Source organism: Carassius carassius, chromosome 48 (genome assembly GCF_963082965.1).
Source record: "Carassius carassius chromosome 48, fCarCar2.1, whole genome shotgun sequence".
NCBI classification, from domain to species: Eukaryota; Metazoa; Chordata; class Actinopteri; order Cypriniformes; family Cyprinidae; genus Carassius; species Carassius carassius.
Window position 1 is genome coordinate 6,893,007 of NC_081802.1, and position 13,877 is coordinate 6,906,883.

Sequence of the window (13,877 nt, forward strand, 5' to 3'; positions counted from 1 at the left end):
CGAGTGGTTGTATGAAAGCTGTTATACTCCACAAAGCCATTCATCTGCTGTGTCGGGAAGCTGTTCTGGTTGGCGGTACGGCGCAAACAGCAGTGTCCCTTTCAGCGATTCCCCTGGGCGCTTCAACTAAGAGAGCAGATTTCCTAAAAGAGCAAATCGCGGACGATTCGCGTCTTTTTAAAGACGCCGTTTCGTCCGCGTCCTTCTGGATGCGGTCGTTTCCTGTTCTCTGACAACGGCCACGTTCGTTGTCTTCCGTGTCTGGGCATTCAGCACGCTGAAGGCGCGTTCGTGGATGGTTCATGCACGCACTGCGTGTGTGACCATGGCAACGCTGCGATCGCGTCTCTCCTTTCTTAAAGGGAAAGGAGCAGACCCCTCTGTCACTACCCGTTCCGGTTTCTCTGTCACAAGCAGAGGACCGCCGGCTAGTGCTCTGGTAGATTTGGAGGTGACAGTGAGAGCTTCTCCGCCGGGCCACGCCCCACGGACCTCTTACCCCTTCCGCAGTGTTTGTCCTGTGCGGCTGCTGGGTGATTCTGCTGGGCTGTCTTATGGCAGTCCCAACGGGTCATTCAATTTGCCGCCGGGGATCAGATGTCGATTGCATCATCGGGGATGGGCTGTTGACCTCTGTGGATGAAGATTCGGCGGGGCTGCCCCCCTCGGGTGTTGTCGCCACTGCCGAATTGGACCCAGATTTGACAGCCGTGCTTGCCCGGGCAGCTGTGAGCATCAGGATGGAGGTGGCCGCCCAGCCCTGAGTGCTCACGGCGACGCACAGCCTCCTCACTCTCACCCACGACGCCCCCTTTCGCCAGTGGTCGAGAAGTTGCGGTTCGGAGACGCAACGCCTCTCCACGCGTCTCTGGCCAGTTTCTCCGGGAACACTGGGAGTGTGGCTGTGATAACTCAGGACGCAATGCCTTCTGGGCCTTCCGACACAACTCCCCATCGCTGCACCACTGCGGGTATGTCGACTGTCCCTTTGGTGCCACTTGTACGGAGTCTGGGAGCGTGGCTTTCGCTGCCCAACCCGTCACGCTGGCTCATCCGGACGGTCCAACTCGGCTACGCGATTCAGTTCGCCCGGCGACCTCCCAAGTTCAATGGCGTGCTCGAGACTTCGGTGGCAGTCCGGGATGCCTCTGTCTTGCGCGAGGAGATTGCTGTCCTGCTGGCGAAGGATGCAATCGAGCCGGTCCCTCCAGCCGAGATGAGGATAGGGTTTTACAGCCCTTACTTCATCGTGCCCAATCGAGCTTAAGTTCCTGTCTCTCAAGACAGCGCTCCTGATCGCGCTCACTTCCATCAAGAGGGTCGGGGACCTCCAAGCATTTTCGGTAAGTGAAGAGTGCCTTGTGTTCGGACCGGCCTACTCTCACGTTGTCCTGAGACCCCAGCCTGGATACGTGCCCAAGGTTCCCACCACTCCCTTCCGAGACCAGGTGGTGAACCTGCAAGCGCTGCCCCTGGAGGAGGCAGATCCAGCCTTGGCGTCGCTGTGTCCCGTAAGAGCACTTTGCATATACGTGGACCGCACCCAGAGCTTCAGAAGCTCTGAGCAGCTCCTGGTCTGCTTTGGAGGTCAGCAGAAGGGGAAGGCTGTCTCTAAGCAGAGGTTGGCCCACTGGATAGTGGATGCCATCGCCTTGGCTTACCATTCCCCGTGCCCCCTGGGGGTGAGGGCCCACTCCACACGGAGTGTGGCCTCCTCCTATGCACTGGCGCACGGCAAGACAATGGGGAAGACATCTGTCGAGCTGCGGGCTGGGCGACGCCTAACTCCTTTGCGAGGTTTTACAACCTCCGTGTGGAGCCAGTTTCTTCCCGTGTGTTGGGTAACAGGTAATTGGCGGGAAGGGCTGGCTGGGTGTCACGCTTGCTGCGCCATTCCCCCTAACACAGGGATGTGAGCGCCTTTCTTCTCCCAGTAGAGTTCCCCGGTTGGCGTACCCTGGTCGAGCATCTTCCAGCATCCTCGGCAGTCAGACTTGGCGGAGCAGTCTGTCGCCAGGCCCAGTACTGGCGTTAGCATGCCCGGAGTTCCGGTCAGCCCCTGTACTGGGCTAGGTGTTCATATGGCTTGGTTCCCTACAGGTAATCCCATATGTGTATTCTTCCACGGTAAGGTTTCCCTCTTGGCAAACCCGTGTCTTCCCATGGCAGACCCGTTCTGTCAGTCTCTTCTGGCAGCCGTTCCATCCCTACTCCAAGGTAGGACCTGCCTCAGAGACCCCTTCCATATGTAGTACTGCCCCCTGGGTCAGTCCATATCGGTATATCCACATGTCACCTCCCTACGGGTAGGATGTGGTCTCCGTAGCGACCTTTTCTTAGACTCGCTTCCCCATTGTCTTGCCAGCTGAAAGAACAAATAGGGAAGATTTGAAGCAATCTTTCTCTGAAGGTTGAAATCCCTTCCATTAACTTTATGTGGGCGGAACAGCAGCGTGGCCTTCTCCAGCAGCGATGTACTCACCCTTTGGCCCCTTCGGTACCAAGGTCAGTGAATTTGCGCTGGGGCTTTGGGAAGGTTACGACCTTAAGCGTAGCTTTTGTGGCACGCCAGGGCTTGTCGACAATTGCAGCGCCACAGGGTTGTGACGGGGTTCAGGTTGTGGCGTTTTCCATAGGACCCCATATGTCGTTCGACATAACTGGTAGTGACCGACAGATAGGGAACGTCTCGGTTACGTACGTAACCCTCGTTCCCTGATGGAGGGAACGGAGACGTTATGTCCCCATGCCACAACCTTGAACCGTTCGCTGTTGCCGGGACACGTTCTCGGCTCCTCAGCGTAAAACCTAATGAGTGGATGCACCTGTCGCCCTATTTATACCCGTGGCACGGGGAGTGGCTCAGGTGTGTTAATCCACTAGCCAATTTTCATTGGCGTTTTCTCTTAAATTCAGAGATGATTGGCCTCCCAAGTGAGACCCCATATGTCGTTCGACATAACGTCTCCATTCCCTCCATCAGGGAACGAGGGTTACGTACGTAACCGAGACGTTTCTGAACAATTGCTGTAATTAGTTTTCTATATATTGTTTTCCCACAATATTTAGTTATGAATTCAGATCAAACTATATGTATCTCAAAATTAAGATAATAAAAATGTGGATATTTGTGATATTTAATGAATGAATACATATTATTATTATTAAAATATATTACGTATGTTAATTTATAATAATTATAATAATAATTATTCTTATTAAGAAATGTATTATGTTCATATATTTGAATATTAAAATGTATTAAAGTTATATATTTATTCATTTTAATTCATTTTAATAAAATAATTTAAATCAAACATTTCAAATCAAAACTTTAAACATTAGCTGTAATGTCACTGTTTCTAGCATTTTTTGCATACTAAATGGTTTTAATGTATTAATAATATGAAATAAAATAATAATACTATAAATAATAGTTATCAGATTTATGTAATAATAATAATGTATATAAATATGAAATAAAAATATCTCAAATATGATTGTGTAAAATACAATTATTTATATATTCCTAATTATATTTACAAATATAATAGTTAATAATAATATTAATTATTATGAAATGTATTAACATTTGTGAAAATGTCCTATAAATTAATGATCTGTAATACATATAATTAATCAAATATACAGTATATTCATATTATAATTATATTCAGAATTGTTCTTAATTATATTTTTAATATATGACACTATATATAATCACCATGATATGATATCATGAATAACCATGATAATTTAACATATAATCACCTCTAAATTGCAAAGCACAGTATTTTGGTCATAAATGGCCAACAACCTAGTTTACCTATTTTAACTTTTTATTTTTCAGTTTTCTTCTGGCAAGGCAAATATAGTGACAATTTATACAATAACTAGTTGTGTATGTGTATCCCCCCCCCCCACACGCATACATTTTCTATGCTAATTGTGGACATAATATGAGAAACAAAGGACTAGGTCTATTTACACACGTGTTACTAATAATTTTCTGAATATCATTACCTTCAGCTTGCAAAGTCCAGAGGCAGTCATACATAGCTGGCAAATCCCATCATAAAGGGTTAAAAATTTGCCCTCATTGTACTGACGACCATCATTAGCCACCTGAAGAAGAAAAGAGAATAAGAGAAATTTAGATACCTATCCTGAGTAAATGAAGTAATACTAAGGCATGTATATTATTGTCTATTCCTCTATGTTTCTATCCTCTAGTTCTATAGCCTAATGTGTAGTCAACCGACCATTAACTGTCACAAAACAAATTGTGTGGTTGATTTTACATGATGCTGTTTCTTAAATGCCTAAGTACCAGAAACCTCAAAAACCTCAAAAAATAAATGCATAATAAAGATAATGCAAAATGCATATTAAGAAATATAAACAGCCAGTAAACTGTCTTAGCTCATCCGCCACTGGCAGGTGATGCAAAAAAGTACGTCTTCTTGTAATACTTCAGACAGAGTGTCTTTAGCAGCACTAGTTTGTGTAAATCCAAAAGCGAGGTTAATTCTTCACCCTTTGGTGAGTGTTAATCCCACAAGCCTTCGAGATTAATGCGGGCAGGAGTTTAGGTGGATTTCGAGATGTATTACTTCACAGATACGTCTTTGCTCTGACCTTCAGAGACACCCCGTGGCTCTTTCAACATTTATATTCATGATAATGATTCTCCTCATCACAGGCCATCCATTTTTTTTACATCAGTAAACACACTCATTAACAGGTACACACATAGATCAAACCACACTTTGGGACCAAGCAATGAGGTCAATGATCGCAAGACCTGTTTACGAGTTTACGAACTTTTTAATGTTTATGTTAGTCATATACTTAAAGATAAAGCCAGATTGGTTTCCTATATGGATTGACAGAGCATAAAAAAGACTAAAATGACTGTGTTGCTGTTATGGCTGTCATTCAGAATAGAAAAGCTCTCCTCTATCTCACGGCTCGATGATTTTGCCTGTGATATAATATTTTAAAGCGCTCGGCACGCGTCATTTAGCTTGGCCTCAAACAGCGCGTGCGGCCAGCATAAATTCAAGCTGATTTTAAACGTTAAAACCCTCAACTGTGAAGGAGACTTCCTGCATAATTGGATTTCGCCAATGTTCTCAATTCAGTGGCCGCTTCATCTTTCAATCACAATGGAACGTTTCGAAAAAGATGGCCTGCTTTTATCAGAATGATGGCATTTTGATTCATTCAGTCACCGCAAAAAATGGCAGTGGAAAATCAATCACATGAAGCCTCGGACAGATCCCTGTCCCTGAGATTGATGGACAGGTACCTTAATCTCCCATCTGGCAGAGGGCTGCTCTCTGGCCGTGAAGTCCATCGTGTCAACGGCCATGTTTCCGAGCCTTGGGACGGAGCAGTCTACCGCTTTAGAGCTCAGAAACAACACTTTGGTTCTCCCTTCCTCTTCAGGGATACAAATTCCATTCATGTGCTAAAAAAACATCAGCAAATATTAACGGTTTTGTTTTTTTCTTAAAGGAACAACCTAAAAAAAACCAATAGTGTAGTTTTAATAGTGTAGAAATAATTTACTTTTAAAAGAACTGAATGTAATGTGTTTGAACACTACAGTTAAGTGTAAACGTATTACAGTTTAAATTAATACTTGATCCAATTAGCTGAAGTTAAGAGTTCTCTTATGTGTTCATATGTCCATCTGTATTTGTAATTTAATAACTACTTCTATTGCTGACAGTGTTGGGAAGGTTACTTTGGAAATGTAATAGGTTACAGATTACAAGTTACCCTATTTAAAATGGAATAGTAGTGTAACTTTTTCAATTACTTTATTAAAGTAATGTAACTAATTACTTTTGAGTACTTTTTGATTACTTTTGTAAATTTGTGAAAATTAAAGAATAATAAATAAAAGCATATACATCAACTTAAATACAGTTATCTAATAAGCATGTGTCGTATTCTGTGTAATAAACTCCTAAACATTGGTGTTTTTTTTAAACTGCTGTCTCTGTATATGATGATAGTTTTCTCAAAATAAGTAAAATGCACATGAAGTGACACAGAGCAGTTCTAGAAATTGTGTTTATGTGCTCGTGTACTCCTATATTGAGGCAGCAGGGGTTGAAAACACTGCGAGCTTCAGTAGGCCTATGTGTAGTAAAGCAAACCATGTCTTTGCCATTAATTTACAGGAGGGGCGGACTGGGAAAAAAATTCAGACTGGAAAATTCAAACTCATACAAACAAATTCATGGACAAAACTATTTTTTATCTATTTTAAATCTTTAATTTGAGGACATGCAAAATAATTATAAGTTCTCTCCTGAACTGCACCTTCACTTCTATTTTTCTCTTCAGTCTCTTTATTTTGCCCTGTTATCCATCTCTCTCATGACTTTAATACTCAAGATTGAACAAAACTATACAATACAATACTCTACAATACTACAATATCTTTATAGAAAAATCCTAATACTGTACACGAGTCATGTTTTCCTTACAAAAATTGACTTGCTTTTTTTAGCCTATATAAAAGTAAAATAACCTTGTTTTTTTGTTTTTTTTTGCAAATGGATTTGTATTTATTTTTAAATTTTTATTTTTGGTGATCACAGTTAAACAATAGTAACCATTTTCTCTGGATTTATAGTTAAATATTAAAATGTTAATTTTCGTAAGGGTTGTGTTGTTGTCTGTCGTAGCTCCCCCTAAACCTATAAAAAAAAATCTGATTGTTTTTCAGATAAATTCCTACTGTAACATTACAACTGATAATAATGATGTCCTTTATATAGTTTTTTTGAGTGATGACTGATGAGCAACGTGCTGCTGCTTGATTAAATAAATAAAAAAACAAAGACAAAAAAGCATCTTTACAGATGAAACTGACCTGAAACCCTGAACACTAGTTCTGCTTCTCTGCTCCAGCTGTGCGCTTCCCCAGTCCACTCTACTCTCTCTCTCTCTCTGTCTCTCTCTCTCTCTGTCTCTCTCTCTCTCTGTCTCTCTCTCTCTCTCTTTCTCTGGCATTGATTACTCTGAGTCTGATCCAAACCATTTGGCGGAGGCGCGGAGAGCGCGCGAGTCATGACTAACACTTCATGACTTATTAGAGATTTAATTATCAAATGGCGGATTCGCAAATGATCGCTTTAGTACATTCGGCAGGCAATTATACAATAATGATATTAAATAGTGGGGCAAAATCGGCTGCCAGGCCACCGAAATTGTCCCGGTTCTCCCGGTGTCCAGTTCGCGCCTGATTTCCAGGATGTCAAATGTGCAGGAGTCAAATATAACATTTTGGGGGCTTTATATTCACAGACACTAGTCGATGTCATGTTTTGATTCAAGTGTACTGACCTACTTTTGATTTAGTCATCCAAAATGTGGCATATTCCGTCCGCGTTAGGCATTCCGTTTTTATGACTGGATTCTACGAACCATAGTCAGTGCAATTTGGGAAAGAAATCAGTTAAATCTGTATGTGGATGTGTGTAAATATTCAAATGTAATCCCCTTTGTAATCGTAAAAAATTTCATAAGTAACTGTAATTTAATTACTCATTTTTTCGTAGTAACTGTAACTAATTACAGTTACTATAATTTTGTAATTAAATTACGTAACGCCGTTACATGTAACTAGTTACTCCCCAACACTGATTGCTGAATATACTGAGAAGTAAACTAAAATATACTTGATGTCATTAATATTGAAAGATATATTTACTTAATTAAACTTAAATATATTTCTAATTACCAGGGTTGGTATTAATAAATATTATAATATTTTCATTTAATTTAACTTGATGCACACTAACTATAATGGAAATAAATGTGACAGAAAAACAACAAAATTGCTAAAGTTTTAACTAAAATTAAAAACATTAAAATTAAACTAATATATATATATATATATAAATTAAAATAAAAACGTTAATAGCAAATTTATAATTATGAAGTTGCAATTTACTATTTACTTTAAATAGCTTTAAATTTAATAGCAAATAATGCACTAGAGTTAAAATTATAATCAATACTTGTGCTTTAGTATGTCAAATCAGCACAGCAAAATAAGTGAACTTTAAAGATTATTAAAACAGATTAGAAAAATGTACGCCTACTGTAAAATGAAACTTTTAATTTGACATCGACAACGTTTATTTAAAAAAAAAGACTCTATGTTGAGAAACTATGAACTATGTCTAAGTACACTTCAGTGTATTTTATTGAATTAATATTATATGATATCTATGTACAGGTTTTTTAAATATATTTTTAACATTGGAGGTTTACTACAAGTGCACATTCAGTACACACAGGCCACCCATAAATGTTTTACCTCAAGCTGACAATTCTGTCAATTTCCTCACATTCATGCCATTCCAAACCTGTATGACTTTGTTTCTTCAGTGCAGCACAAAGTTAGGTATTTTGAAGAATGTTCTGGCCATTCTTTTCCAAATAAGGAAAGTGAATGGATGTCAAACAGGTTTGGATCAACATTAGAGTAAGTAAATGGTTCATTTTAAATTATAAGTGAACTTATCAGAAGATATGCTAAAAATGTAGGATGGACATATGTGCTTCAGTTGTTCAAGGCTGTTTGAGGTCAAATTAAAAGAGAGCAATCTTCACCCCTGGCCATTCATTCTTTAAGAGAAACACAAACAGCGAGAATAATGAATGTCAAACCAATTTGCTCAAATGTAATGACCTCACACAGTAGGTGAAACACCCCATGGGAAAAGGCGGCGAGAAAAGTGGGCAGTTGGGAAATATCTGAGCAGTGGAATTCAAATGAGAGAAAAAAAAATGCAGGGAACATGATGGCATTCTTGTCTTTTTTTTTTATTGTTGTTGTTGCTACATTTGATTTTTAACCATGATGTTTTGAGGTCCCAAAGACACGAAACTGTATTTGTAAAATACCAACAATAATTTCAAAATTTACCTTAGGTTCGGCATCAACTGCATTAAAAATATGTTCCTCTGGCTTACTGAAAACTAACTACAAAGATGTAATTGAATTCAAAGAGAAAGACCAACGCCATCTCACGACCAATTCGTACTTATTTTACTGGTGGCTAATTAGGACAAATTCGTACGACCTCACTCATACGATTTTGTACGATTTTTCTAGACCCCAGTGACGGGTAGGTTTAGGGGCGGGGTTAGGTCATTCATACAAATTCATACGAATTATGCAACTCGTAAAATATGTACGATTTAGCACAAATCGTATGAATTTGTACGACTGAGGTCATACAAATTCAGACGAATTAGCCACCTCGTAAAATATGTACGAACTGCATTGGGATCAGGCTGGAAAGACATACATGAACTTTTCATGAATTTAGAAGTATTAACCTGTTCAAGTGTTTCTGAGCTATTCAAAAGGCTCTAGGGTCTGTTAGACCATGAGGGTCAAACCCAGCCCTGCATGGCATCGATTTGACATCATGAAATTAACTTTGAGCCCAAAACATTTAAGTAAAACAGACAATTTACTTTAAGAGTCGCCAGCCGATCTAAATCCTCAGATAATTCCAGCACATTATATGTGTTCTGCATATTGTTTACTGGTCTTATTGCATGGTGTTTTCTTTGAATGTGCTCTGCTGTGTTGATTGATTACTGATTTTATTGCTTTGGTTTACTCCTCAGATGTTCCCATGCCTTTGTCCCCCTCATTCTTATAATTAAATATACAAACAGATGGAAACCAGGTATTAAAAAAAAAGCCATTCTAAGTTTGTAAAGACTCCCTGATGAAATATTAAAGCTGATTGACTTAGAGTCAAATGTGAGCTTAACCACGCAAAAAAATAAATAAAAAATGGCTGTATATAATTTGCCTATTAAACACAAGTGACATCATTTCGTGTCTCACCTTCAATCTGATCACAAGACATGCTAGATCAGGGGAGTCGATGAAACCCAACCCGAAAACCCTAACGCTATCGCAATCGAACTCACGTACGTCACACAAACCGCCGTTCTCCAGATCGGTGATTTCTATTGGCTGACCTGAGGAAACCAAACAAACAGACAATTTACAGCACGTGATATTGAAAGTATACATTTTAGGGGTTTGTTTAAATAACCTTTGCAAGAGTAGCTTGCAAGAAAGGCAGCCATAGCAACTCAGTTAGGTCTCTAGGGATGTGGCCTGTCAAAGGGGCATGGCCTTGAGACTACAGCTTTACTGCTCAACACAACCAAAACCACACACATAAATACACACACTTGCTCTGTAGAAAGCAATTTGATGAGTAAATGGAAAAAGTAGAGATTTTTGTGGGTCACAAGGTCAGAACCAATGTGTTCTTTGTCATTCAACTCATACAAAACCTCATAGAAAAAGCCTTTCAGTCGAATCAGCCGGCAAAAATGACAGTCTGCTGTCTACTCTTTGTTGATTCATTGGAAAGGCACTATGAGAGTCTTGTTAAACCTGAAAACTCCATTGTAAATTTATGTGAAGTATTTAATAATGTGCGCTCTTGAAAATGCACCGTCCTTTCCGAAAACCACAAGTGAATAAAGTTTACGAGACTCAAATGTAAAATTGCAACACCGGCAGTTTGAAAGACGCAGTCACAGCAAACGAAAGTCATTTCCAAGTACATGCCGCTAACAAACAAAACAATACCAGTTTAAGCTATACAATACATCAGACTGCTGGATTCTGACCTTGCCCGTCTGTGTTTGTCATTAAACAGAAGAGATTTATTCGGCAATATTACTGCATAATTAGAGCTGGGGAAAATAACGATTCTCCATAACCAAGCTTCTTGAATAATGCAAATGAGTAAACACGAGCTTGTTTGGGCGTCTCTCAGGCCTTATAAAACACAAGAACATTTAATATAGTTTCAGCGACAGGCTGAGATGACTGTACTGTGGCTGCATTATGCTTGATAAATGTGATTATCCCTCCCATCTCAGCTCATTTCAAATCAGTGTTTTTATTACCAGAGCATAACCTTACGTTCGGATCTCCGCAGGGTGGAAGTCTATTTAAATCACATATCTGCGACACAAACAAAAATGGATGTACTGGGATGGGATTCTAAACTAAGGCAGAAGTGTAATAAATATCTAAAAATGGAGAAGGAAAACAGTGAGAGATATCAGAGAAAACGGTCCTCGGAGGAGAACAATTAAGCACAGAGTGAGTGATAATGAATTTTAGCCTCATCAAAGAACCTCCTCCAGATGGTTTCATTTTGTGTAATTTTACACTGGGTAAAAAAGTGATAATAAAATTATATATATATAAAAAAAGAAAGAAATTGCCCCACTAGGAAAGACATACTACCATCAAAAGACGAATTGAAAACAAATTTGTGAGTCATGCAATGAAAGTATCAAATCTGATAAAGAAAATCTGCTATTAAATGTTTTGTTGGCTTAAAAATAATAAAAATTAAATTTATTAAAAATATTTAAATATTAAAAGTATTATTTGATGATGTATTTTTTTCAGTTAAACAACTACCTTTCCAAAATGTGCATATTTTTATGCATTTATCTACATAAAGCCAGCAATATAAATGATATCAAAATATTTTTTAAAATATATAATTATAAACTGTCATATAACATCATATCATATAATGTTTAAAATCATAAAGAAATTTACTTTACCTCTTTCCAAAATTTTTCCCCTGTTTACCTCCGACTCAAACAATTAGCATGTTTTGTAACATCATGTGAAAATCAATTATCAAACAATTAAAATAATATTAGAGGTTGATCCAAGGATCATTATGGCTTCAAACAAGCCACAAAAACATGGTTCTAAAAAAAAAAAAGGCACCTTCATTCTCACTGCAGTGCCACACATATACCTTCCTAATCATCTTGGAGATCAAAAATTTCCAGCTCAGCAGGTCAGTGAGGTGATTTTCAGATTTTCCCATGATTCACTCTGCTCCCGAGTGCCTAAAATGCAGATCTGAACCAGACAAGCCTCAAGCACTGACGCAGTGTACGCACACACATATACACTCTCACACATTGTCCCTGACTGGCCAGGAAGGGAGCGTGAGAGATATTCAGGAGTTTTTAATCTCTGCCACAAGGGCGAATGCTGGTGCTTTATGTTTGAAGAGAAATGATAAATGAGATGCGATGGGATGACTCACTGAACCTACTGTATTAAAAAATCTAAATAAAAGATGAATCTAAGAAGAGTCCTTTCTACAGAATGTGACCCCTTCCTCACAGCAGAATGAAGGCAGAAGTGAGGTTTTTCAGATTGTTCCACTACTGAATGAAATCCAGATATGCACAGGTATTGAATCTGATCTGATTGCCTTTTCTATGGACTTGATTTTCACTCTACCTGGAATTATGCAAAATAAAAAAACAGTAGAGCTTCGTTCCGGACACCCTTCATGTTGGCAGTAATAGCATAAAATGTGCCACAAGACTGAGGAGAATGTGTGATGTGCAGTTTTCTGGCCTGTGCGAAAACTGAAATTGAATCCCATTGGTTCCTTTCCCTCCCTCATTTTCAAATATTGAGTTAAATCTAATAAACACACAGACTGAAAATGTAGCCAGGACGCACCATTTGTATACTACAGGAATCATTCAAACTGAATTAAAATTCTGTCATTATTGACTCATCCTCATGTTATTCTTATTCTGTTTCACATGCAGAAAAAAAAAAGACAACATTCAGTTTTGGAATGACATGAGAGTTAGTAAATAATGACTGAAAAGAAGGGTGATTTTGGGGTATCTTTAAGAATGTCATGGTTCTGGTCATACCATTCATATTTCTATTTTTTTCTTTTATTAAGATTCTATTTTCTACATTATTGCTATTATATTGCTATAATCATTATTTAAAAGAGCAAAATTCGAAGTCACACTGTCCAAACAAGCAACAAAGTTCTGTGTATTAGCTAGAGCACATGTGTTAACTACTAAAGCAACTTAAACACTTAAATAATTGTCATTTTTCAATAAAAAATGGGTATTTAATCAACTCTATGTAAAAAGTATCTTAAATTCTGGCCATCCAATCAAATAATGAGTGATGAAAGGTAACAGCAGTAATTATTTTCAGCAATCTGGAAATGGATGGCCAGACTGAGCACAGTGCATTGTGGGACACAGTGCATTTACTCCACTTTTTGGCTGATGTAGTAGGTCACCCAGACAAAAAATCAGTACACACTATACAGGCTATATTCAGCAGAAATAAATGTTGCGTGTTAGCATGCTAAGCAAATCATAAGGTCAAATGTGGACAAAAACAAAGTGAAGTGCAAAAATCCACATTTGACTAGATGAAATGGAAATAAAGCCAATCGGAAATTCTTAGACATTAACGTGTCATGGGCTTTCGAAAAAACTAAAATAAAAAGTAATGTATGGTGCTCCCAGATGTGAAAGAGGCATCAGCTGATGATCAGTTGGGCAATTAAGCAGATTTATCTAGCCGTCCTCCCTGTGCTACCTTGCACATTGATTCTAACACGGTTATCATAAATCAGAGCTGGCTCAAGGAGAGGTTGAAAAACATCAGTCTGTGATAAACAGCCCTCTCTAGTGGTCCTAATCTGTTCGCTAATTTGTGTTAAAACTCCCATTTCTTCACCAAGCCAGCCCCAGGGAGCATGCAAAAAATGTCAAGGGAGACAGCGGCTTAAAAAAAGATCCCAATTCTAATCAGAGAGCTGGAATGGGCGTCTGGCACAAAGCCAGGCGTTAGCATACCTGCATAACAATATCTCATTGATATGAAGGTTGGCTGGGAAAGCTAATGGCACTTCTGAGCCTCACCACTAATGCCAGAAACAATCAGCCAATAAACACGCTCAATGACTTTGCTGTTAAAAAAGGAGTTCCTTGCA

The 13,877-nt window shown here is 39.0% G+C and overlaps 1 pseudogene; it reads right to left on the reverse strand.

Annotated features, from left to right (window-relative positions):
- The window catches only part of LOC132131371 (von Willebrand factor D and EGF domain-containing protein-like), a 69,722-nt pseudogene that overhangs the window by 34,168 nt on the left and 21,677 nt on the right, over positions 1-13,877 (reverse strand).